At 46.7% G+C, this 26,926-nt stretch overlaps 1 protein-coding gene across 2 annotated transcripts in view; it reads right to left on the reverse strand.

Moving 5' to 3' along the window:
* Positions 1-26,926, reverse strand: part of zzz3 (zinc finger ZZ-type containing 3) — a 137,598-nt gene that overhangs the window by 91,675 nt on the left and 18,997 nt on the right. The gene's annotated exons all lie outside the window — the stretch shown is intronic.

Here is a 26,926-nt window from a genome sequence, read left to right on the forward strand (position 1 = left end):
GTGTAAGATTGCTTCCGCAGCCAAAGTGTATTCTAGCTATGAGGGTTAAAACAACCTCCAGTAAATAGTCTGACCCACCAGATGTAGTATAATTACAGTCCTTGGTGATGCAAATTCTACAATGTTTACAGACAAATGAGTGCCATTTGCAAAACTTGAAAAAAATTGATGGGAAAGTATTTCTTTGTACAAAGTGGGGGACACCGGTTTCTTCTTCTTAGGTGGTCCCTGGAGATCAAGGATGACATCCATTCCCATTCCATGTGGTGCAATATGACTAGCAAGGCCAATGTAGGACCCAGAGCTTTTCCCTATAATTGTGCCAGGAGCTGGGCAGTTTGGGAGGTGGTGCCCAGTAGCTGCCCTTTGTACCCGATTGTTAAGTGATCCTAGGGTTCTAGGCTGTCAATGCCATCGGGATTCCTCTTCCCCACAGAAGGGGTGTAGCCAAGGGACTGCCAGAGATTTGGGAGAGTGGGGGAAAGAATATTGCATTTTCTCAAGGCTTCAGAGTCTTTAGTTTAGAGAAACAGCGCGGAAACAGGCCCTTCGGCCCACCGAGTCCGCGCCGGCCAGCGATCCCCGCACATTAACACTATCCTACACACACTAGGGACATTTTACACTTTATAGCAAGCCAATTAACCTATAAACCTGCACATCTTTGGAGTGTGGGAGAAAACCAAAGATCTCAGAGAAAACACGGGGACAACGTACAAACTCCGTGCAGACGGCACTTTAGGACAGAAACAATGGTATAGGAAATGGGAAAAGGAGTTATAATGGTTAGCGACCAGGAGATCCAGCAGATCTTGGCTGAAGGACGCGAGTGAGGAGGTGGAGGGACCGGAGTTATATCTCCTGTGGTTGCAGGGAGAGGTGCTTGAGGAAGAGGCGGGGTGGTGTGTAGGAAGGGACGGGCGAACCAAGGAGTTGCGGAGGTTGTGATCTCTACGGAAAGCGAAAGGGGTGTAGGCAGGAAGATGCGAGTGAGGGTGGGGGTCACCTTGAGGGTGGAGGCAATGTTGACATTTCTCCCCTCCCCGCCACCCATCCCTCCAAATGCTGCTCGGCCAGTTGAGTTCCTCTGGCACATGGTTTTGTCGCATCTAATAACAACAGGTCCACAACCAAAATATTAAAGCTTGACAATTTGCAGTACACAACAAACCTATGCAGTATCTATAACTTGGCACAAAGTGAAAAGTAAATTTTTGGACGTTTTAAATGTGAATAACTTGTAAAATTTGGTGCAGCTGAAAATAAGAGGCCAAAGAAAATCATGCACGGGAAACCGAAAATAGGCAAGCTCAGTGATAGCGAGGCCTGCAGGCTTGAATGGAGGTTGCAGACATAGGGGGAGCTCAGCAACAGGGCATAGGTGGTCTTGAAAAAAAATGATGAGAAGTATTGTTGAATAAGTTTGTCAACTCGTTTATGGGATGTGGACATCATTGACATGGCCTCACCTCTTCTAATTGCCCCTTGGCTATCTCTATACATAAGTAAGTGTGTGTGTGTGTGTGTGTGTGTGTGTGTGTGTGCGCGTATGCGTGTGCGTGTGCTAACGGTAATATTTTAACATATTCCAGTAGATTGGTGTGTGCTTGTGTTTAGCTTGAGTGTATTTATGTATACAGATGCTCCCCAATTTACGATGCTTTGACTTACAATCTCTCGACTTTACGATGGTGCAAATGCTGGCCAACGGCAGCGAGCCGCAGCTCGCTTCCGGTCATGTGATCAAATTGTATTAAATGCGTTTTCGACTTACGAGATTTACGATGGGCTTATAGGAACGTAACCCCATCGTAGGTCGACGAGCAGCTGTAGTATTATCTGATTTGATTGGATAGTACGCCATCAAAAGCTTATCAATGTACATGGTAATAATAAACCTCAACATTATGATGTCAATAATTATTCTATAACAATTAAGGGGACGGGGAAGGGGAGGGGGTGGGGGGGAGGGGGTGGGGGGGAGGGGGAGGGGGGGGGGGGAGGGGGAGGGGGAGAGAGATGACCACTCAAACCTCATCCAAAGTTACTGTTGGGATTTTTATTTTTTTTTAAAGACACACAGTGCTGGAGTAACGTTATATTTATAACAAAAAGATAGACACAAAATGCTGGAGTAAATCAGCAGGACAGGCAGCATTTCTGGATAGAGGGAAAGGGTGACATTTCGGGTCGAGGCCCTTTGAAAGGTCTCAACCCGAAACGTCTATCTTCGGTGTAAACCAGCATCTGCAGTTCCTACACGTACCAAGATACCCACTTCTTGGTGAACAATGCTGCCTGGAAGATCTAGCGGTGGCAAACAAGAAGGCTGTCCACTGTGCAAGATCCTGGCCAAACATTTGAAACATAGATGATGGACACGAAATAAGAGATTATTAGGATGTCCAAAACAACAAGAGCAATGTAGGTATATAATTGCAGTCACAGTTGTGGAATAGATAATAAATGAGAACTCGGAATGACGCAGAATGTGTTTTGTTGAAGGGTAAAGAGTTTACTGGTCACCAGGGAGAAGTTCATGTTCTTCTTCACAATAACACCTTGCGCATCTTCTGCTTTTACCTGAAGTACTGTTTAATGACTCACCACAGTGTACCAGTTCCTCCGCTGGCAAGCCAGCTTTGGTCCCGAGCTCGAATTGAAGGAAGTGCTTTGATCTGCGGCCTGACACACCCATTGAGCTTAGGTCAGCACTCATTTGGTTGTCCATTTAAACGCTGCTAATCTGGTCTGACAATCATACAGCACAGAAACAGACCCCTTTTCCCACCACTTCCACACCGACTGTTTTGCCCATCAACGTGAATCCCAGTTACCCGCAATATAACCATATCCTTCTCTGCAGGGACTATTTAAGTGCCTAAATGCTTCATAAAAATAGTAATTATATCGGATTCCACCACATCCTCTGGCAGTGCATTCCAGATATCAACTACTTTCTTAAAGCAAAACCTTCCTCTCAGATGTACCCAGAGTAGGGGATTCGACAACCAGAGGACATGGGGAAATATTTAATAGGAACCCGAGGGGCAACTTTTCTATGCAAAGGGTGGTGGGTGTGTGGAAAGAGCTGCGGAGGAGGTAGTTAAAGAAGGGACTATCACAACATTTAAGAAACATTTGGACAGGTCCATGGATAGGATAGCTTCAGAGGGATATGGGCCAAATGCAGGGAGGTGGGGCTAGTGTAGATGGGGCAGGTTGGTCGTCGTGGTCAAGTTAGGCCAAAGGGCCTTTTCTACACTATAATACTCTGTCCTTTAAACTCTATCCTAAACCTATGCCCTCTTGTTTCTGATACCCTGTTAAATTTAGTTAGCAAGAAATCCGCTAATTTGACATGCGCAGGCGGCTGCCTTATCGGGGCTGCACCGACACCTTATGCTGGTTGGCGTTGTGAAACCTGTAACATTGCTGCTCTGAACATTCAGCCCATCAAGTCCACTCAGCCATTCAATCATGGCTGATCTATCTCTCCCTCTCAACCCCATTCTCCTGCCTTCTCCCCATGACCCCTGGCACCCGTACTAATCAAGAATCTATCTATCTCCGCCTTAAACATATCCACTGACTTGGCCTCCACAGCCTTCTATGGCAGTGAATTCCACAGATTCACCACCCTCTGACTAAAGAAAGGTATGTCTACTTTGAAGAAGTTCACCAGCATTTTTTGTCTTCCTTCTCATCTCAGCTCAGGTTAGTTGTCACGTGTACTGAGGTACTGTGAAATGCTTTTGTTGGTTGTTCAGTACATCAGCACTAAAATACTGTACTGAACTTGATACCTGATCAAGTACCTGATACTTGTACTAAACTATATGCAAAAATGAACTTCACTGTACCTCGGTACATGTGATATATAAAGTACCATTGAAATAAAGTACCATTGAGAATTTCTGATATCCGGCCTTACCCAGTTTTATCAGAACTGGCCAATTCCAATGAAAGGACATTAGCCCGAAGTGTTAACTCTGCCTTCCTCTATCCTGAGATGTTGCCTGAACTATTGCATATTTAAATATTTAAATGATCCCGGAAACATGATCCCGATGTTGGGGGAATCCGGAACCAGGGGCCACAGTTTAAGAATTAGGGTCAGGCCATTTAGAACGGAGATGAGGAAAAACCTTTCCACCCAGAGAGTTGTGAATCTGTGGAATTCTCTGCCTCAGAAGGTAATGGAGGCCAATTCTCTGGATGCTTTCAAGAGAGAGTTAGATAGAGCTCTTAAAGATAGCGGAGTCTGGGGATATGGAGAGAAGGCAGGAACGGGGTACTGATTGTGGATGATCAGCCATGATCATATTGAATGGCAGTGCTGGCTCAAAGGGCCGAATGGCCTACTCCTGCACCTATTGTCTATTTAGTAAATTCTGTTTTATACCTCACAGTTATCAAGACTTTTGTTTTATTCTCTTTTTCTCTGCTCAAGGGGAGGAAATCTTCTTCCACTTATTCCCCTGGTTAGATCAGCTGCTATTAACAATCCATCAGCACCAACAGCGGTGGTGACATTCAATCTCTACAAATTTCGACAGAGGCACCATAAAAAGCATCCTATTCGGATGCCTCACAGCTTGGCATGGCAAGTGTTCTGCCGAAAACCATAAGAAGTGGCAGAGTTGCGGACTCAGCTCAGTCCATCACACAATCCAGCCTTACCCACCAATGATTCCACCTGGACTTTACGATCCCCTTGGGTAAGCAACCAACACAATGAAGGGACCGTTCCAAACCCTGATCATTCACTCTCCCTCCATCTTCCGTCGGGCAGAAGCTTGAAAGCCCGTACCACTGCATTCGAGAACAAGGGCGGAACGGTGGCGCAGCGGTAGAGTTGCTACCTTACGGCGCCAGAGACCCAAGTTCGATCCTGACCACGGGTGCTGTCTGCACGGAGTTTGTACGTTCTTCCCCCTGACCTGCGTGGGTTCTCTCCGGTTTCCTCCCACTCTCCAAAGATGTATAGTGATACTTGTACTGAACAACCAACAAAAACATTTCACTGTACCTCAGTACACGTGACAATAAACGAAACTAACCTGAACTGAGATGAGAAGGAAGACAAAAAATGCTGGTGAACTTCTTCAAAGTAGACATACCTTTCTTTAGTCATTGATAGGCTAATTGGCTTAGTAGAATCTCTACCTCAGAGGGCGGTGGAGGCAGGTTCTCTGGATGCTTTCAAGAGATAGGGCTCTTAAAAATGGCGGAGTCAGGGGTTATGAGGAGAAGGCAGGAACGGGGTACTGATTGGGGATGATCAGTCATGATCACATTGAATGGCGGTGCTGGCTCGAAGGGCCAAATGGCCTACTCCTGCACCTATTGTCTAATTGTAAATCGTGTGTGTGTCGGATGGTGTTAATGTGCGGAGATCGCTGGTCGGCACGGACTGAGTGGGCCGAATGGCCCGTTTCCTCGCTGTATCTAAATTAAACAGCTTCTTCCTCACCGTTGTCAGACTCGCGAATGAATCTCTCCTAAACTAAGGATGTATTCCCACTCTCCCTCGATGTAGCCCTTGGACTGTATGACCCACAGTTTCTGGAGCTGGAGCTGGAACGCTGCATTCTGCTTCCCTTCCCTTATACTCAAGTACAGTATAATTGTATTCATGTAACGTCTGCTTTGCCCAAATAACAGACAAGACTAAGTTTTTCCACAGGCAGTTAAAAATGCTGGAGAAACTCATAGGGTGAGGCAGCATCTATGGAGCGCAGGAATAGGTGACGTTTCGGGTCGAGACCCGAAACGTCACCTATTCCTGCGCTCCATAGATGCTGCCTCACCCACTGAGTTTCTCCAGCATTTTTATCTACCTTCGATTTTTCCAGCATCTGCCGTTCCTTCTTAAAACAATGTTTTTCACTGTATCGCGGGACACGTGACAATCATTAACCAATACCAAAGGAGGATATTCAAGTCCACCTATCACAAATATCACACATTCCTACTCGACTAATACCGAGGGGCCAAACGACCTAATTCGGCTCCTTGCGATCTTGTGACTGCGAGGAATTTGGCACGCCATTCTCTTCTTTGCAGTCTTACAACTGTGTTGAAAGTGTAACGGCCACATTTCCCAAGGTTTACACGCCAGGATCCCTTGCAACCGCCGACAATCAAAGAACTCCAGCGAGTGATGGAATCTGGACCCAACCCAATTTCCGCAACCTGCAATTCCTCTGTAAACTTGGACGCCCACCCGTACGTCGTGGACTCCGTGACCCCCAGTTACTTACAAAAAAAGTTAGCTGCCCAAAGCATAGACATTTTTGTTTTTCCAAATTTATATTTAGCGCGTACTGACCAGAAAGAATAAAAACGTGGGGAAGAAAGAAATTATCGACGTTTGGAAGAGAAATTTGATGACCTTTCCCATTCATGCCGGGATCTCGTTTTAAAATCAGTGCTATTATTGAAGGGGATTGGCGAGTCCCATTGAAGACCACTTATTCCGTCACGTTTTTCCCTCCCTCACCAGATCACCTGCTCTTCTCATTTGCGTGCACGGCTTTTGTCTTTCATTATAAAATAGCTCAGATAATAGAGATAAATGAAGCAGCTGGGCTTGTATGCTCTGGAGTTTAGAAGGATGAGAGGATATCTTATTAAAACATATATGATTGTTAAGGGTTTGGACACGCTGGAGGCAGGAAACATGTTCCTGATGTTGGGGGAGTCCAGAACCAGGGGCCACAGTTTAAGAATAAGGGGTAAGCCATTTAGAATGGAGATGAGGAAACACTTTTTCTCACAGAGAGTTGTGAGTCTGTGGAATTCTCTGCCTCAGAGGGCGGTGGAGGCCGGTTCTCTGGATGCTTTCAAGAGAGAGCTAGATAGGGCTCTTAAAAATAGCGGAGTCAGGGGATATAGGGAGAAGGCAGGGACGGGGGTGGCGGTGCTGGCTCGAAGGGCCGAATGGCCTACTCCTGCACCTATTGTCTATTGTCTCTTAACTGCAATGAAATAAATAAACGGTTTTTTTTTTCCCCAAACCATCCAATTTAATCAAGCCAAATCTATAATCGTGAAGGTGGATGGTTTTATTTTATGTGGGGACGGACAGATTATACCTCATTATACACTGCCTCAGGATATTTTGTGTACGTGCATAGAGTGTGTGCATTCCTCTCTCTCTCACGCTCGAATACAACTTCCAACTGAAATGACTGTTCTCCAGAAAAAGATTAATTCTGAAGAGATTTTATTTAAAAACTGCGAAACACTTCATTCAATTCCCTAGTTAGACCGGTGCTAACAAGGTTCAAAGAATTAAAAAATTCAGACTGGCACGAAAGACTTTGATGCATTGGACACACGACCTTCCAAAGCAGATTTACACACTGACCTTCTGAGCAGAGTGAGCGCGCATATAGTTATGCCTCTGTTCCCAGCCAGAATCGAGATTACTGTGTAAATCATGTCTGGAGACTGACTATATTGCTGTAAGTAATTATGAGTAACTTTAAATGGTACATGCATGTCACCATCACAACACTTTGCTGTAGAAATCACCCTGCTTTTATCACAACTGTTAGGTCTGTCGTGCCTCAGTGAGAACATTGAACAGCACAGCACAGGAATGGCCTTTCGGCCCACAATGTCTGTACCAAACATGATGCCAAGTTAAATCAAACGTTATTCCCTTTATCCTGTATCTGTCCACTGTGGACGGCTTGATTGTAATCGCGTGTGTAGTCTTTCCAGGACTCTGTGATTTACGGACTGTTCCCAGGTGTCGAGTGCTGCTGGAAGGTCATCAACTCGGTGAAAGACGCTCTTTGGTCTGCCCGAGCTTTGTTGACCTCCCAGTGGAGCGGGATGTCCGTCGGGAAATGTTGCCGACTGGCCCGCTGAAGACCACGGGGACGCACTGAAGCTCGGTGCAGCCAACGCCACGGCTCAGTGGGGGAGGACCACAGTCTAATGCCCCTGTCCCACTTAGGAAACCTGAACGGAAACCTCTGGAGACTTTGTGCCCCACCCAAGGTTTCCATGCAGTTCCCGGAGGTTTTTGTCAGTCTCCCTACCTGCTTCCACTACCTGCAACCTCCGGCAACCTCCGGGAACCGCACGGAAACCTTGGGTGGGGCGCAAAGTCTCCAGAGGTTTCCGTTCAGGTTTCCCAAGTGGGACAGGGCATTAGGGTCCTCCCGCTGCAGGATATGGGGGGGCGGGTGTGGTGGAGACGCCCCTCAAAGATAAGGGAAGGGATTCCACACCAGTGGGCCAGGGTGGGGGGGGGGGGGATAAATTTGTGAAATTTGTGCAATGTATGTAAACAGTATTGAAGGTTTGTATAGCCTCCGAAAATGTTGGATGAAAATGTCGAACGCATGGTTCCCACGGTTTTGCACATTGTATGTATTTATTTCTTGGATAAAGTCTATTTTGAAATTTTTTAAATAGTCTTTCCGTTGACTGGATCGCACGCAACAAAAACTTTTCACTCTATCTCGGTGCATGTGACAATAAACTAAACTAAAGAATCCCTTCGTGTTTAAGAAGGAACTGCAGATGCTGGAAAATCGTAGGTAGACAAAAATGCTGGAGAAACTCAGCGGGTGAGGCAGCATCTACGGAGCGAAGGAAATAGACGACGTTTCGGGTCGAGACCCTTCTTCTCGACCCGAAACGACGCCTCACCCGCTGAGTTTCTCCAGCATTTTTGTCTACCATAAACAATCCCTTCAGTCTGCGTGTGATCCAAATACCTCCGCTCCCTGCTTACCCATGTGCCGATCTATTAGCCTCTATCGCATCTGCTTTACCCCCACCTCTGGCAATGCATTCTAGACACCTACCACCATGCACAAAACTTGCCCCACACATCTCCTTTAAACATTCCCCCAATCGCCTTAAAAGTACTCCCTCTAGTATTTGACATTTCCCCCTGGGGTAATAGATTCTATCCCATCCATGCCTCTCATAATGTTGTGATGTTCCACCAAGTCTCCCCTCAGCCTCCAATGTTGCAGATACTCCTTCAGTAGACCACAATGTGACTTTGTCTACATTTGCTCCAAGTTCCACACTGCTTCCAATTGACTCAACGAAGTCCACTTACGGACACGACAGGGAAATAGTGCACCAGGTAGAGTTATAGAGTGATACAGCGTGGAAACAGGCCCTTCGGCCCAACTAGCCCACACCAGCCAGCATCTCCCATCTACACTAGTTACCAAGACCTCAACGGTGGAAGAGGCGGAGGACGATGGCTGACCTTAGTGGAGCGTCACAACGGCTGGGAAGGCGGATGGATGAAGGCTGCAGCAGAAAAGGGTCTCCGGTCATCTTGGACTCCATGCCACTGGATCCTGACCCAGATCTGTCAAGGACCGTGGGGTGGCTGTCTGTGCACCAGTCTCCCCACGTTAAACAAAGTCACGCACAGGCGTCCTCCATGAGAGGACAGTCATACTCGTTTCGACACTAGTTCCACCAGCCTGCGTTTAGCCCCGGTACACATTACAATAAATTAAACCTCTCCCTATAGCTTACATTCTCTAAACTGTGCCACATTTCAGGGAGTCTCTACTGCACCCTCTCCAAAGCCTCCCCAGCCTCCCTGTAATGCAGCAATCAGAACTACACGCCAGACTAGGCCTGTTAACATTTTATACAGCTGCAACATATCTGAAGACCCGAAACATCACCCATCCAGGTTGTCCAGGGATCTTGCCTGCCCCCGCTAAGTTACACCAGCACTTTGAGTATTTTTATTTTGTAAACCAGCATCTGCAGCTCCTTATTTCCTAACCTTTATACTCACTGCGCTGACCATTAAAGGCGAGTATGCTACATGTCTTCGTTGCCAGCCTATCTACCTGTGGTGCCACTTTCGGGGGAGCTGTGGACTTGCCCCTCAAGATCCCTCTGTACAACAATGGTCCAAAAGATCAAGGGGCGGGGCGGCAGCGCAGCGGGTAGTGCTGCTGCCTCACAGCGCCAGAGGCCCGGGTTCAATCCTCACCACGGGTGCAGTCTGTACGGAGCTTGTACGCTCCCCCCGTGACCCTCGTGGGTTTTCTGCGGGTGCTCCGGTTTCCTCCCACACTCCAAAGACGTGCAGGTTTGCTGGTGAATCGCCTTTGGTAAAAGACTGTAAATTTGTCCCCTGGCGTTTCAAGGTTTCAAGGGCAGTTTATTGTCACGTGCACCAGTTAAGGTGCAGTGAAAATCAAATTACCATACCGCCATACTAAAAATTAAAAATAAATTAAAAAAGCAACAAGACACACAACTACATAAAAGTTAACATAAACATCCACCACAGCGGATTCCCCACATTCCTCACTGTGATGGAAGGCAGTAAAGTCCAGTAGGATAGTGCTGGGGGATCATTGTTCGGCGCGGACTCGGACAGCTTGTTTCCGCACTGTATTTCTAACCTGAATTCAACTAAATGGACCCGATATTTTCCTCTTACAGTCAAATTCCCAAAACGCAATCCCTCACACGTGCCCGAATTAGAGCTCCACCTGCACTTCAATGAGCCAAAGGGCTTGTTTTCGTGCTGCAGGATTCTGTAACTCTTGAGAGGATTAGAAACTAACTAAACGCAGGGAGGCAGTGGATCAAAATTGCAAGGCTCTGGTAAATGAAAGGGCAGAAGCAAGACTGGAGAGAGAGGCATTAAAATGCAAAACGATAAACAAACTGTGACAAGGAGGAATACACAGTATAAATCCAAGAATAAATCCGTTAAAATGGCTGGAGGTTATAAAACGAATTAAAAAAAAGACGGCATTAAAGGCTCTGTATCTGGATGCAAGCAGTGTTTGAAATCAAACAGATGAACTGAGAGTGTAAAAAGTGAGTAAGAATGTTGTGGCAACTATTAAATATGGTGACAAAACAAAAATATGACTGGGACCCGAATTACCAAAGGCTACAGAGCATCTATGTACCATTCCGTTCATTTGCATTTATATTTATTGGCAAACCAGATACAAGGAGTGGTTAAGAATTACCGAATAGTGAAAGGCATGGATAGAGTGGATGTGGAGAGGCTGTTTCTACTGGTGGGAGAGTCTAGGACCAGAGGCCACAGCCTCAGAATAAAAGGGTGCACCTTTAGGAAGGAGATGAGGAGGAATTTATTCACACAGAGAGTGGTGAATCTGTGGAATTCTCTGCCACAGAAGGTAGTTGAGGCCAGTTCATTGGCTATATTTAAGAGGGAGTTAGATGTGGCCCTTGTGGCTAAAGGGATCAGGGGGTATGGAGAAAAGGCAGGTACAGGATACTGAGTTGGATGATCAGCCATGATCATATTGAATGGCGGTGCAGGCTCGAAGGGCCGAATGGCCTACTCCTGCACCTATTTTCTATGTTTCTATGTTTAGTACGGGTGTCAGGAGTTATGGGGAGAAGGCAGGAGAATGGGGTTGAGAGGGAACGATAGATCAGCCATGAATGAATGGCGGAGTGGACTTGATGGGCCAAATGGCCTGTTCTGCTCCTATAACCTATGAACATGGTGCATATGGGTATGCTTGCCTTCATTAGTCAGGCATTGAGGATAAGAGCCAGGAAGTCATGATGCAGCTCTATTGGACTTGGTTCAGGCTGCATTTGGAGGATCACGTGTATTTCTGGTCGCCCGATTACAGGAAGGATGTGGAGGCTTTGGAAAGGGTGCAGAGGAGGTTTGTCAGAATGATGCCTCGATCAGGGGGTATTAGCAACAGCGAGAGGTTGGACAGACATGAACTGTTTTCTTCGGAGCGTTGGAGGCCGAGGGGAGACCTGATGGAAGTATATATAATAACGAGAGGCTGAGACAGTCGGAAACTCTTTCCCCATGGTGGAAAATGTCAAAGACTACAGAGCATCGCTGTACGGTGAGAAGGGAAAAGTTTCAAGAACATATGTTGGGCAAATTTTTTTTACATACAGAGGATAGTTGGTTCCTGGAACATGCTGCTTGGGGCGGTGATGGAGATAGATATAATAGTGGTATTTAAGAGACTTTTGGATCGGCACATGAATATTCAGGGAGTGGTGGGGATATAGATCACTTGCAGACAGAGGAAATGTGTAGGAAGGAACTGCAGATGCTGGTTTACACCGAAGATAGACACAAAATGCCGGAGTAACTCAGCGGGACCAGCAGCATTTCCAGATAGAAGGAATAGGTGTCGTTTCGGGTCCGATGAAGGGTCTCGACCCGAAACGACACCCATTCCTTCTCTCCAGAGATGCTTCCTGTCCCGCTGAGTTACTCCAGCATTTTGTGTCTGTTGCAGGCAGAGGAGATGGATTTAACTTGGCATCATTTTGGGCACTGGCATTGTGGGCCTAAGGGCCTGTTCCTGTGCTGCAGTGTTCTATGTTCTAGTCGAGGAGGACACAAGGCTAAGAAATGTTGGTGGGGCAACTGTTCAATAATGATGTGAAGGAGGGAACTGCAGATGCTGGTGTATACCGAAGATAGACACAAAGTGCTGGGGTAACTCAGCGGGTCAGGCAGCATCTCAGGAGAAAAAGGATGGGAGAAATTTCAAATCAATGATGGAACTTTAAAATTGATCCGCCAACAGTCGTAAAAACACAAAATACATGAAACGGGAAATTAAAGTGACGAGTGGAAAGGCTTGGGGGGCGTACAAAGATTGGGGAGTCAGTCTCAGTCTACCGCAATGCTAAAGGGGGAGGAGTTGTACAGTTTGATAGCCACGGGGAAGAAGGATCTCCTGTGGCGTTCTGTGCTGCATCTTGGTGGAACCAGTCTGTTGCTGAAGGTGCTCCTCAGGTTGACCAGTGTGTGTGTCATGGAGGGGGTGAGCTGTATTGTCCAGGATGCTCCGCAGTTTGAGGAGCATCCTCCCCTCCAAGACCAACCTCCCGTGAATCCAACTCCGCCCCAAGGACGGAGATGGGCTTCCTGATGAGTTTGTTGTCCCTATTGATGTCCGCAGCCTTTGCCCTGCTGCCCCAGCGCACGACAGCGAAGAAGATGGCACTGGCACTTCTGGTTCCGACCCGAGACGTCTCCCATCCTTTTTCTCCAGACATGCTGCCTGGCCCGCTGAGTTACTCCAGCACTTTACATCCATGTTCATTAATGCTGCTCTTAGTCCGAGTGAAAGGGATGATCCAAGTGTAAGAAACCAGGATTTTGAAGTGGTTTTGGTGAAGGTGTGGTATTCTCCATGGATTGTCACCTTGTGTGGACCTGAGATCCTGAGAGCGATGCCGTCTGGAGCTATGCTCCTGGTAGGGCCACCCATGGCGGTAAGGTTGAGGTGGAGGTCTCTGACATGGAGCAATCCAACCAAGACCTCAACGGTGGAACAGGCGGAGGACGATGGCTGACCTTAGTGGAGCGTCACAAAGGCTGGGAAGGCGGATGGATGAAGGCTGCAGCAGAAAAGGGTCTCCGGTCGTCTTGGACTCCATGCCACTGGATCCTGACCCAGATCTGTCAAGGACCGTGGGGTGGCTGTCTGTGCACCAGTCCCCACGTCAAACAAAGTCACGCACAGGCATCCTCCATGTAGGGAATGGCACCCTGGAGACACCCATGGTCAGCCATGACCGTAGGGGGCCTTAGAAGAAGGTATAATAAAGGAAATGACTCTTGCGAGTATCATGAACAGGCTTCCAAATAGTAACCGCATGGTGGGAAAGAATATAAAAGAAAAAGGAATTGGAGCTGGTCCAAAAGTTACGACAAGAATCATGTTGGATTAGCAGGGAAAAGAAATCGAATGGGTAAGGATTGCCTTGATGAGTTTGTAGAATGTTTACAAGATAGTTTCTCAGAACAGCATGTTTAGGAGTTAACCAAACAGCCAGCTCCACGATTGTCCTCGGAGATAATTTTATTGAATTACATCAACATGAAGGCGCCCCGAGATAGCAGTGAACGTAATGGGATTACATTTTATATTCAGCCTGAGAGGGGAAACAATGGAATCAAGGCCAGTATTTTAAACTTGAAGTGTCATTATAAAGGCATGGGAATTATAAAGGGTCATTATAAAGGCCTTAGTGAAATTGCAATTTAGGTTAAGAGATTGGCAATCAAGATGCAGAACAGACATTTAATGGAAGGTAGACACAAAATGCTGGAGTAACTCAGCGGGTTTTTTTTTTAATGAACCTGGAGTTGAATACTTTATTGTCACATGTGACAAGTCGCAGTGAAAGTCTTTGCTAGCCTACCCAAGGTGTGTAAATAGTCGCCCATAAAGGGCGCTGCCAAAGTTATAAATTCCCCCCCCCCGGCAGTCCCTCCACGCCGGTTCCCCATTGTTCTTCCCCCTCCCTCACGGCGCCCCCCCCCCCCCCCCCCCCATCCCACAAGAACTTACATTCCAACAAGCAAGAGAAAAAAAAAATTAATTGGAGGTCCCGTGATCCTTGCTTGAGTAAAGAACGGTGGCGCAGCGGCAGAGTTGCTGCCTTACAGCGTCACAGACCCGGGTTCGATCCTGACTACGGGTGCTTGTATGGACAGAGTTTGTACGTTCTCCCCATGACCGCGTGGGTTTTCTCCGGTTTCCTCCCACACTCCAAATATGTACAGGTTTGTCGGTTAATAGGCTTCGATAAAGATTGCAAGGGTGGTGTTCGTGTCCGGGGATCGCAGGTCAGAGCAGACTCGGTACGCCGAAGGGCCCTGTTTCCGCACTAGATCTCTAAATTAAACTCAATTATTCAAAAAAGTTAACAAAGTGCGTGATAATCTCATTGCAAATAAGCTCGAGGAAATAATGGAAAACAAAAGAGAAAGCAGGAAATAAACAGGTTATTTGTGTCAGTGTGTAGTATAGAGAATACAACATAGCTAGAAATTGGAGAATTGGAAGGGAAAGAATGTATAATCCAGGAAGCAGAGCTGTGTAAATTGGAGCAGTAGGCTGTCAAGTCTCCAGGGTCCATCCAATCTGAAGAGGGGTCTCTACCCAAAACGTCACCCATTCCTTCTCTCCAAAGATGCCCCGCTGAGTTACTCCAGCTTTTTGTGTCCATTTACGATTTAATCCAGCATCTTCAGTTCCTCCCTACACCTGATGGACTTTACAGGTTCTTAATCGAAGTGGCTGGTGAGATTGAAAATTGATGCATCGACTTTCAAAATTCCTTAGATTCCAAGACGGTTCCATTTGATTGTAAAACTGATGCAGGCACTTTATTCAAGAGGGAGGAAGGTGGAAAGCAGCGATTCGCTTCTGCAGTTTTATTTTGATTTACAAATCAGTACTGATTTGCGAAAGGGAAATCATATTAGACTAATTCCTTTGAAGCAACAACATGGAAAACAGGAAACCACAGGAGCTTAACATTTCACAGAGGGGAATGTTCATTTTGGAAGGGCACTGAGGAAAATGTACAGTATTCAGACAAAGTCAGCATTGTATAAAAAAACAAAAATGCAGAGAACACTCAGCAGGTCAGACAACATCCATGATTTTTACAATATCTGCAGTTTTATTTTGATTTTCAAATCAATGCTGGCTTGTGAAAAGGAAATCACAGCTGACCAATTCCTTGAAGCAGCAACATGCGCAGAGGGAAAAAGTGAACCAGTGGATGTGCTATAAAGGTGACTCCCATATAATGGGGAGATTGCTTTAGACTTGAGATACAGCGGGGAAACCGGCCCTTTGGCCCACCGAGTCCTTGCCGACCAATGCTCACCCCGTACACAAGCACTATCCTGCACACACTAGAGACAGCTTTAGAGTGTGGGAGGAAACCGGAGCACCCAGAGAAAACCCACACCGTCACAGGGAGAACGTACAAAATCCGTACAGGCAGCACCAGTAGTCAGAATTAAACAGGGATTTCTTGCTCTGTAAGGCAGCAACTCTACTCCTAAGCCACTGTGCCACCCACTGTACTGAACTTGGGAAACTGTCCGTATTGCAAACTATCGTAATGAAAAGCCACGCCATCTGAATCTTGCAGTCGGTGAAATTGATCTCTCCTCAATGCTTCAAGGCGCGTACTATGGATCGTCAATAACTTAGAACTGCACAGGAAGACAGAAGTTATTCCTGCCGAATCGAGCATGAGCTTTGTACCAGGTTTCAAGACCTGATCTTCATTCTATCTTCCGCGCACCAACAAATCCAAGGAGACACAAGGACCTGTAGATCCTGGAATTGTGTGTACAACACAAAGTGCTGGAGCAACTCAGCAGGTCTGAAGAAGGTTCCCAACCCAAAACGCCAATGGTCAATATCCTGCAGAGAGGCTGCCCGACTCCAGCATTGTGTTTTCCAACCAACTCAGGAATGCTGGCGGGAAGCTGCTCCACACTGGGCCATGCTTTCCCAAGGGTATTCTGCCGATCAACTTGCCAATAGGCTCTCCCCGAGCTGAACAGGGCACGGAGGGGGTGATGAGTTTCGTCACCGATGTCTGCGTTTTCTAGGAGAAGGATCCTGACATAATATAGGAAGCAGTCTTTATTCTCCAAGGATAGACACGAAGTGCTGGTGTAACTCAGCTGGTCAGGCAGCATCTCTAGAGAAAAAGGATGGGTGCCGTTTCAGGTCGGGACCCTACTCCAGACTTCGGAAAGGTCCCGACCCAAAACGTCAACCATCCTGTTTCCCCCAGAGGTGCTGCCTGACCCGCACCCGGAGTTACTCCAGCACTATGTGTCCATCTTCGGCCAATACCAGCATCTGCATTCCTTTCTACCTATTCATTTTCCCAGGGCATGGATTTTTCGTCAAAAGGCAGTTTTGTACAGTAAGGCGAGGCTGATCGAGGGCCTGTGTTTTGCCGTTGTTAAGTGCAAGACCCATTTACTTCTTTGCTTCTGTGAAAAAGAGCTGGTGACGACTTGAGAGTTTGGCCTCTGCAGATGCCGAGAAACATCAGACTTTGGATGAATAATGGTCATGGGATGTTTAGTCAAAACGATCATGTGGAAATGGGTCTAGAGAACATAGCCCACTGCAATGCTCAATAGCCCACTGATTCAGTGTCTTGATCTTGCAATTCGGAGGTCATGAGACCAAATTCCACTGTGGTTAAACTAATGGAAGAAATTTGGTGTTTCATGAATTAGCCGTCAGACTGTCATTAAAAATCTACTCAGCCTTCAGGAAACACAACGTCATTTGGTTGGTGTGAATTTAACGGCATGGTGGGAGAGAAAGGTCCTTTGAGTTGAGTGAGAGTGCAGGGTACAGAGGCTTATAGGTTCAGGCATATTATTGTCATGTGTAACAAGGTACAGTGAAAAGCTTTGTTTTCCATGCCGTCTAAACAAATCAGATAATACTATAAATAAATACAAAGACAAACTCAAGTACAATCGGTAGAGCAAAGGGAAATATACAGAGTGCAGAATATAGTTCTCAGCAATGTCGTTCACCAGTTCCTTAAACAAAGTCCAATGTCCACGCTGGGGCAGAAGTGAATCGGACAGTACCCTCGCTTATGGACACACTGGTCAGATGCCTGATAACAGAAGCTGTTCATGAGTCTGGTGGTGTGTGCTTTCAAGCTTCTGTATCTTTTGCCTAACTGGAGCATCTTTTGCCTAACTGGGGTAGGGCGGAGAAGGAATGGGACATTCCTTCTTCTTTCAGACTTCTTCAGTCTGAAAGAAGGGTCTTGACCCGAAACGTCATCCATTCCTTCTCTCCAGAGATGCTGCCGGTCTCGCTGAGTTACTCCTGCATTTTGTGTCCACCTTCAAATGACGTCACGCGCTCCAGACGGCTGTGCGGGCGCATGAAGACACGCGTGACCTTCGCGCCTCAACGCGACGACGAGGTCGCGTAATTAGTATGCCAAGAACAGGGGCTTAAGTGGGACAGGGGCTTAAGAACATGTGCACCAGCTACACAGCAGAGCCTGGTCTCCAATTGTTTTGGAGCTCTTTGCCATTAGATCAAGACTACACTTGCTCTAGTGAAGTTAATGAGCAAAAGCCGCCACCGCATGCTAAAAGGGTTTATGTGCAGACATTTTCCACTCCTCAGAATGGAGGCGGGAATATTTCTTAATCCCAAGGGAGTGCCTAAAGAGGAGGAATTTACAACCATTCTACAACTGTAGCTACACCTTAAATTAGTCGCACACACAGGAAAGGCACAACTGAAATGCTTTCCTTTGTTTACACGCAAATCCGGTTCCCGACTACATAACCGAATCTAATGCCCTTTGGGCAAGTTAGGAGGGGCAATGATACTGCGGTGTCAACACCAGCCTGCATCAGGAAGCCAGCACCTTGAAGAACTCAAAGAGAGAGTTGAAAGGGAAATGTGTTCACTGCTTTCAGGCATTTCCAATAACTCGGAAATGGATGATTCGCACCTAAAAAAGGCCCGAAAGGAAATGTCAACACCTTTCCTTTAAGTTAAGTGACCCCTTAGAAGCCAGGAACTACAGATGCTGGTTTACATAAAAACGACACAAAACGCTGGAGTAACCCAGCAGGTCAGGCAGCATCTCTGGAGAACATGGTTTTGTGTCGGAAGCCTTATTCAGGCAGCAGAGGTTTTGGCGGGTGGGTGAATTGGGTCGAGAGGTAGTTGAATAATAATGAAATCCAAGAGTAGAAAGGAGGATAGGGAAATGCAGGATACTCCCTTCCATACGTGAAACAGCCTTGCATTTACGTTTGCAGTCAGCCAGCAATTAGGAAACTTTGCAAGCTGCTCATGAACGATTTTGAAGGAGCCTCCCCTAAACAATCAATGGCAACACTCAAAAATACTTACTGAAAGGTCGTACAGAGGCACGGGCCGATTGCCAAGGAAATCAAAGAGCTACACAACAGGGTTATCCGGGATAGACTGCATAGTTTATCCTCTCCCACCCTCTAATGAGGCCCCAAGTTTGCTGCCTGAGTTTAGGCGATTAGAAGAGAAGGCTTGAAAGATTCTTTCAATAACACCGTAGTCAGTGCAACAAGAAAAACTGGGGTTTTAATTGTAATTGGATTCCCATATCACTCTAAATTGACAGAAATAATGTAAAGATAAATACTTGAAAGTTCCTGGACTTCCTCACTGTGTGACTGTGTGGGCACAAAGGATATCCATGCGGCTGGCTGCGGAATGTTTCACTCGACACTGCCCTGCACTGAAATGGACACTGGAATCTCAGCCATTCCCTGAAAGCACAGTGTAAGCAGAGAGCTCGCAGCCAAGGCACAACCAAGTGAAACAGTATAGCCCTAGTAATGGCATTATGAATGTTGGAAATCGATCTTTAAACCCATTGATAATAACTTTAATACTGAAATATACCAGTGTGTCTCATATTGCAAAATGCCGCTCAACAAATAAACAAGACTGTTTACTGCAGATGGTGACCCAGTACATTCAGGAAGGGACTGCAGATGCTGGTTTATACCGAAGATACGGACACAAAAAGCTGGAGTAACTCCATTTTGGACAGGGTCTGAAGAAGGGTCTCAACCCTTACAAGTTGTATGTATTTATTCTGCTTTTATTACCCACACTGACAGGAACTGATTGAGAAACATTTTTTCGTTTCTTCTGTGTATGTAAATACTCGGTGGAAATGACATTAAAGTAAATACTGAATACTGAACCCGAAATGTCACCGATTCCTTTTCTCCCGAGATGCCGTTTGACCCGCTGAGTTACTCCAGATTTTTGTGTCTATTCTCGACCAGTATATACTCAACTCTGTCTCCCCACATATATCACACAGTGCCAGCAAGCTGCAGCCTCGGAAAAGTGGGTGGTTTCATTACACAATTCTAAAAATCCCAAAAATGTCATTTTAGACCCTGACAGCAGTTAATCATTACGGCCATCTGTCTGTGAAACTATAAAAGGGCCTGTCAAACAACCCACAACAAGCTGGTTTAAACAAAAGGACACAACGTTTTTGTGAGCAGTTTTGGGCCCCATATCTGACGAAGGCTGGAGAGGGTCCAGAAAAGGTTTGCAAGAATTATCCCAGTCACACACCACTACACATTAATGACATCGATGTGGAGTTGGTCAGTAGCGCTAAGCTCCTGGGGGTGCAGATCACGAACCTGACATGTCTGACCTGGTCACAAAACATCGCATCACTAGTTAAGACAGCGTTGGCACTTTCTGCGCCGGATGAGAAGAGCTCATCTCCCCCATCCCGTCCTCACCACTTTCTACAGGGGCACCAGAGAGAGCATTTTGACCAGCTGCATCTCTGTCTGGTCTGGGGACTGTAAAGCCTCCGACTGGAAGTCCGTGCAGAGAGTGGTGAGGACGGCTGAAAAAAATCATCGGGACTTCTCTACCTCCAATCTGGGACATTGCGTGCAAACGTTGCTTGTCCAAGGCCAACAGCATTATAAAGGACCCCACACATCTCCATCGTGGACTGTTCACTCTGCTGCCCTCGGGCAAAAGGTATCGCAGTATAAGGAGCAGAACGGCCAGGTTTTGCAACAGCTTCTTCCCCCGAGCCATCAGACTCTTGAATTCCATATAATGTGCCTCCATTATTATCTATTTTAACTTTTTATCTATTTTATCTTTTTATCTATTTTATCCTTTTGTTATTTTATGTTGCACGGTGAGCCAGATGTAACAAAATTTCGTTCAGACTTGCATCTGGTGGTGTATTTTTGAATGACAATAAAGTATTTTGATTGATTGATTGATTGATTGATTGATGGATGATGAGTGTTTCACAGTACTGGGACTCTGCTCGCTGAAGTTTACAAGGATGAGGGGGTGGAACTCAGAATTAAAAGACGTTCCTTTTGGAAGGAGATGAGGAGGAATTTCTTTAGTCAGAGGGCGGTGAATCTGTGGAATTCATTGCCACAGAAGGCTGTGGAGGCCAAATTAATGGATATTTTTAAGGCAGAGATAGATAGATTCGTGATTAGTAGTACAGGTGTCAGGGATTACGGGAAGTTAGGAGAATGGGGTTAAGAGGGATGGATGAAATGGCGGAGTGGACTTGATGGGTCGAATGGCCTAATTCTGCTCCTATCAACTATGTACAAACTGCTGGAGTAACTCAGTGGGTCAGGCAGCATCTCGAGAGAACATTGACAGATGATGTTTCAGGTCGGGACCCTTCTTCAGCTACTTCCATTAATGCTGCGGGAGTTCAGATCGCCCCGACACGGTAGTTTCGATCGCCCCGACGCGGTAGTTTCGATCGCCCCGACACGGGGTCTTCGACCGCCGGAGCTTCGATCGCCCCGACAGATGGTTCGATCGCCCCGACGCGATAGTTTCGATCGCCCCGACGCGATAGTTTCGATCGCCCCGACACGGGGTCTTCGACCGCCGGAGCTTCGATCGCCCCGACAGATGGTTCGATCGCCCCGACGCGATAGTTTCGATCGCCCCGACGCGATAGTTTCGATCGCCCCGACGCGGGGTCTTCGAACGCCGGAGCTTCGATCGCTCCGACACCCCGACCGCGGGAGATATAAAGAGGAAGAAGCTTGGTCTTTATTGCCTTCCACCACAGTGAGGAATGTGGGGAATCCGCTGTGGTGGATGGTTTCATGTAGAAAGAAGTTACTTATTCACATGCCAAAATGATAGCTCATGGATATGGTCAAGTTATCACTTCACTCAGTTCTGCTTCTGCTGTTCAATAGCCTGCTGATGGCACACTTTCCAATGCACAGAGCATGAAGGCTTGGCAGGAAGCCAGTGGAACTGCATCCCAGTCAGGAAGCCATGCATTCAGGTGTAGAGTGAAGGGATTTTTTGTTGTTTAAACTATATTGGGATGTAGAAGATATGACAAGTTTGCCACCATGCAGACAGATGGCGCAACGGTAGAGTTGCTGCGTTATAGCATCAGAGAGCCGGGTTTCGATCCTGACTACAGGTGCTTGTCTGTACGGAGTTTGTATGTTCTCCCCGGGTGCTCCGGTTTCCTCCTACACTCCAAAGACGTACAGGTTTGTAGGTTAATTTGCTTCAGTAAAATTGTAAACTGTCCCTAGTGTGTGTCGGATAGTGTTAATATGCGGGGCTCGCTGGTCGGGGCAGACCCGGTGGGCCGAAGGGCCTGTTTCTGTGCTGTATCTCTAAACTAAACCTACCGGAAGTTTAATCTTCTTAAAAGAATTGCCTCTGGGTGCCACCTGAACAATTTCCAGGCATTCAATAGACAATAGACAATAGGTGCTGGAGTAGGCCATTTGGCCCTTCAAGCCAGCACCCATCCTGATCATCCCCATTCCTCCATTCCTGGAGAACAGTCATTGTCCCAGGACCCGGGTTAATGAAAGCTCTCGCAACATGCAACTTTCCTGTCATAACTTCAGGATCCCCAGAGTGCCTGCAGAGGTAATGAAGTACTTTGGAAGCAAAGTCGGTGTGGTAATGCAATAATGAGGTGGGCATATCGTCGACAAGGCATACACCCATGAATAGTGGAGTCCTGGGGAGTATTGAGGACCAAGTGCACAAGTTCAAAGATCCCCTGAAGTTTGCAGCACAGGTAGATATGGTGAAGGTGGCATTTGAAGGCTTGCCTTCGTGACGCGTGGAATAGTCCAGAGCATGGAGGTCCTGCTGCAACATTATAAAACAGCAGTTATCCCACAGATTACATGTTGTGTGCAGTTCTGCGCTTCCCACAATGGCAAGAAAGAGATTGCAAAGAAGATGAAGTGCTTCACTTATGAAGAATGACTTTAATGGCTGGGTCTCTTTTCTCTCAAGTAAAGGGGGCTGAAAGAGGGAGGGAGGATAGAGGGATACAACATTTTAAGGGGAATAGATAGGGGAATTAGCAAGTTTTCCCCAAGGCCAGAGTGCACAGCTTTAACGTGAATAAGATTTAGAGGAGACCATTTTCATCCAGACATCCTTTTTTTTTATTGGAACGTGGGAAAACACTGGAATTTTATGGTGTCTGGGTTTCCGCGGTGCTCATCAATACTCTGTTCAGTCAATAAGTTGCACTTTGAGCCCATGTAAACCAAGATGTGCCATTGCTAGGCAACAAGGTGATAGTAAGGAGACCGGTGAAAATTCTACTCAATAACCTTTTTATTTTCACCTCACCATGTTTATGCAATATTCTCTTAATGTTGCAGTTGTCCTTTTCCTGCTTCAATCCACTCCTCTCATTCTACAGTAATCACTGTTCCAGAAGATTTCCTATGTTGACAATTCAAAAATATTTCTCCACCTCCACTTTCCTTTGAAACCTTCACCTCATTTATACAATGATCCACTATTGTGGAAACAGACCCTTGGAGTGGGTCAATTCCTTGCACCGGGGTTTAAATGGACTTAAAACTAATAATCGTTTTGTCTTGTTTCGAGATACAGCGCGGAAACAGGCCCTTCGGCCCACCGAATCCGCACCGACCAGCGATCCCCGCACATTAACACTATCCTGCACACACTAGGGACAATTTAGACGTATACCAAGCTAATTAACCTACAAACCTGTACATCTTTGGATGTGGGAGGAAACCGAGATCTCGGAGAAATCCCACGCGGTCACGGGGGGGGGGGGAAGGTGTAAACTCAGTACAGAGAGTACCCGTGGTCGGAATCGAACCCAGGCCTCCAGCGCTGTAGGCACTGTAAGGCAGTAACTCTACCGCTGCGCCACCGTGCTGCCCCACGGTTCATCCACCTGATAGCACCTTTACTAGGAGCCATCAATTGGAATGTCAGCTCAGTCCTATTTAACGAGGCAAGATCATGTGAAAACCAGATAGAATTATGATATTCAAAAAAAATTGAAATTCAGTGCTTAAAGAAAAACATGCAGGGAATTCCACGAGATGCGAGAATGCTTGACTTAGCATTTTCCAAACAGGGAACAACTGACCAGCTTGTGCAACTTAAAATGCTGGAATCTCTGATAAAAGATTTATGAACAGGCCGAGAAAAATAATAACAGTCTATCGCAGAGCCAGCACAAACTTAGCAAGGGGGAAATAATCATAAGATAGACGCAAAAAGCTGGAGTAACTCAGCAAATCAAACTGCATCTCTGGCGAAAAGGAATAGGTGACATTTCGGGCTGAGACCCCGAGTCTGAAGAAGGGGCTCGACCCGAAACGTCACCCATTCCTTTTCTCCAGAGAGGCTGTCCAACCCGCTGAGTTACTCCAGCTTTTTGAGTCCATCTTCGTGTGAAACCAGCACAATCCCACACAAGGGAAAAATCATAGTATCTACTGAAGTTCCTGGGGATGTATCGGAAACAGTTTATTATTATTATTATACTGTGCACTAAGATACAGTGAAAGGCTTGGTTTTGGGTGCTATCCAGGCAAAATCAGACCTGGATGGGATTAGCAGTAGAGAGAATAGAGAATTTTCATAGGACATTGATAACGTTGCGTGCTGGAGTTGGTGAACGAGGGTTGGGGGCAACAGACCAACATGTGTTGAGAGTACAAAAAATGCTGGAGAAACTCAGCAGGTGCAGCAGCATCTATGGAGCGAAGGAAATAGGCCCGAAACGTTGCCCATTTCCTTCGCTCCATAGATGCTGCTGCACCCGCTGAGTTCCTCCAGCTTTTTTGTGTACCTTCGATTTTCCAGCATCTGCAGTTCCTTCTTAAACAACATGCATTGAGAATTGGTTGTCAGACAGAAAGCAAAGAGTAGGAATCTGCTCAGGTCCACAGGTTGCAATTAGCTCTGATGATTGAGTACCCGACCATTCACATCAATGTGGATATCAATGATTTGGCCGAAGGGACAAAAGTCAAGATTCCAAAGTTTGCTGATGAAACAAAACTAGGTGGCATTAAGATCACAGAGGAGGCGGTATATCGTGGCGCAGCGGCAGAGATGCTGCTTTACAGCGCCAGAGACCCAGGTTGGATCACGACTACGGGTCCTGTCTGTGCGGAGTTTGTAGCTTCTTCCCGTGACCACGTGGGTTTTCTCCGGGCGCTCCGGTTTCCACATTTCAACAGACGTACAGTGTTAAAGAAGGAACTGCAGATGCTGGAAAATCGAAGGTAGACAAAAGTGCTGGAGAAACTCAGCGGGTGCGGCAGCATCTATGGAGCGAAGGAAATAGGCAACGTTTCGTCCCGAAACGTTGCCTATTTCCTTCGCTCCATAGATGCTGCCGCACCCGCTGAGTTTCTCCAGCACTTTTGTCTACCTTCAAAGACGTACAGATTTGCAGTTAATTGATTCCGGTAAAGACTGCAAATTGTCCCTAGTGTATGGGATAGTGCTCGTGTACGGAGATCGCTGGTCGGCGTGGGCTCGGTGGGCCGGTTTCAGCACTGTATCGCTACACTAAACTGAAGGAGGCTTCAACGGGATATGGGCAAGCCGAGTGAGTGGATCGGGTGAGAACATGGAAATGTAATGCGATGGACAAGCTAGATGCAGGAAAAACGTTCCCAATGTTGGGCGAGTCCAGAACCAGGGGGCCACAGTCTTGGAATAAAGGGGAGGTCATTTAAGACTGAGGTGAGAAAAAACGTTTTCACCCAGAGAGTTGTGAATTTATGGAATTCCCTGCCGCAGAGGGCAGCGGAGGCCAAGTCACTGGATGGATTTAAGAGAGAGTTTGATAGAGTTCTAGGGGCTAGTGGAATCAAGGGATATGGGGAGAAGGCAGGCACAGGTTATTGATAGGGGACGATCAGCCATGATCACAATGAATGGCGGTGCTGGCTCGAAGGGCCGAATGGCCTCCTCCTGCACCTATTTTCTATGTTTCTATGTAATATGTGGAAAGATGAGTGCTCATCCACTTCTTAAATGATAAGAGACTGAGTAGCGTCAACGTTCAGGGTGCTTGTACTTAGCAATGAAGGCCAACATGCAAGTGAAGCAATTACTTTGGAAGGCGAATGGTGCATTAGCTGTTATTATGACATGATTTAAGTGCGGGATTAAGCAAGTTTTATTACAGTTGTACACGGCCTAGATGATGCCGTACAAAGTAGTTTTGACCTCTCTACCTCGCAAGGGAGTGCAACAAAGATTCACCAGGCTGCTGAGAGAATGGAGCAGCTGGGCTTGTACACTCTGGAGTTTAGAAGGGCGAGAGGGAATCACATTGAAACATATAAGATTGTTAAGGGCTTGGACACACTAGAGGCAGGAAACATGTTCCCGATGTTGGGGGAGTACAGAACCAGGGGCCACAGTTTAAGAATAAGGAGTAAGCCATTTGGAACGGAGACGTGGAAACACTTTTTCTCACAGAGAGGGGTGAGTCTGTGGAATTCTCTGCCTCAGAGGGCGGTGGAGGCAGGTTCTCTGGATACTTTCAAGAGAGAGCTAGAGAGGGCTCTTAAAAATAGCGGTCAGGGGATATGGGGAGAAGGCAGGAACGGGGTACTGATTGGGGATGATCAGCCATGATCACATTGAATGGCGGTGCTGGCTTAAAAAGGGCCAAATGGCCTACTCCTGCACCTATTGTCTATTGTCTATTGGTGAATTCTGGACATTCAGATTTCTAACAGGATTTTAAAAGGGCCGGCAAATGCTCTTTCAATGGCAAGTATAATTTGCCCGCTCTAACAGCGTCCGCATCATGGTGTCCAGATCTCCCAGAGGAGGGACGTCCAACCACAGACCACTGCGAGCACAGACAAGTGGGTTTTAACATGCGCCGCTTGCCCCCACACAAGCACGACCAGGAAATGGATGACATTCCAGTAACCAGGAAACGGCTGCTAGTAGACTGGCATATAGCAGAAGCAGACTGCTGCAGGAATAGGAATTAAAAAGGGCCCGTAAACAGACATGCCGAGGGATCAAATTCATCTACTTTACCCTTAATTACAGTAACAAAGCCCCTTCGTTTAAGTAATAGTCTGAATTTCAGATTCAGATTCAACTTTAATTGTCATTGTGAGTGTACAGCACAGAGACAACGAAATGCAGTTAGCATCTCCCTGGAAGAGCGACATAGAATATGATTTCAATAAATAAATCTATTTACATGCATACAGTCATAGTGTTTTTCCTGTGGG

The sequence above is a fragment of the Amblyraja radiata genome, chromosome 10 (genome assembly GCF_010909765.2).
Source record: "Amblyraja radiata isolate CabotCenter1 chromosome 10, sAmbRad1.1.pri, whole genome shotgun sequence".
In the NCBI taxonomy this organism is placed as follows: Eukaryota; Metazoa; Chordata; class Chondrichthyes; order Rajiformes; family Rajidae; genus Amblyraja; species Amblyraja radiata.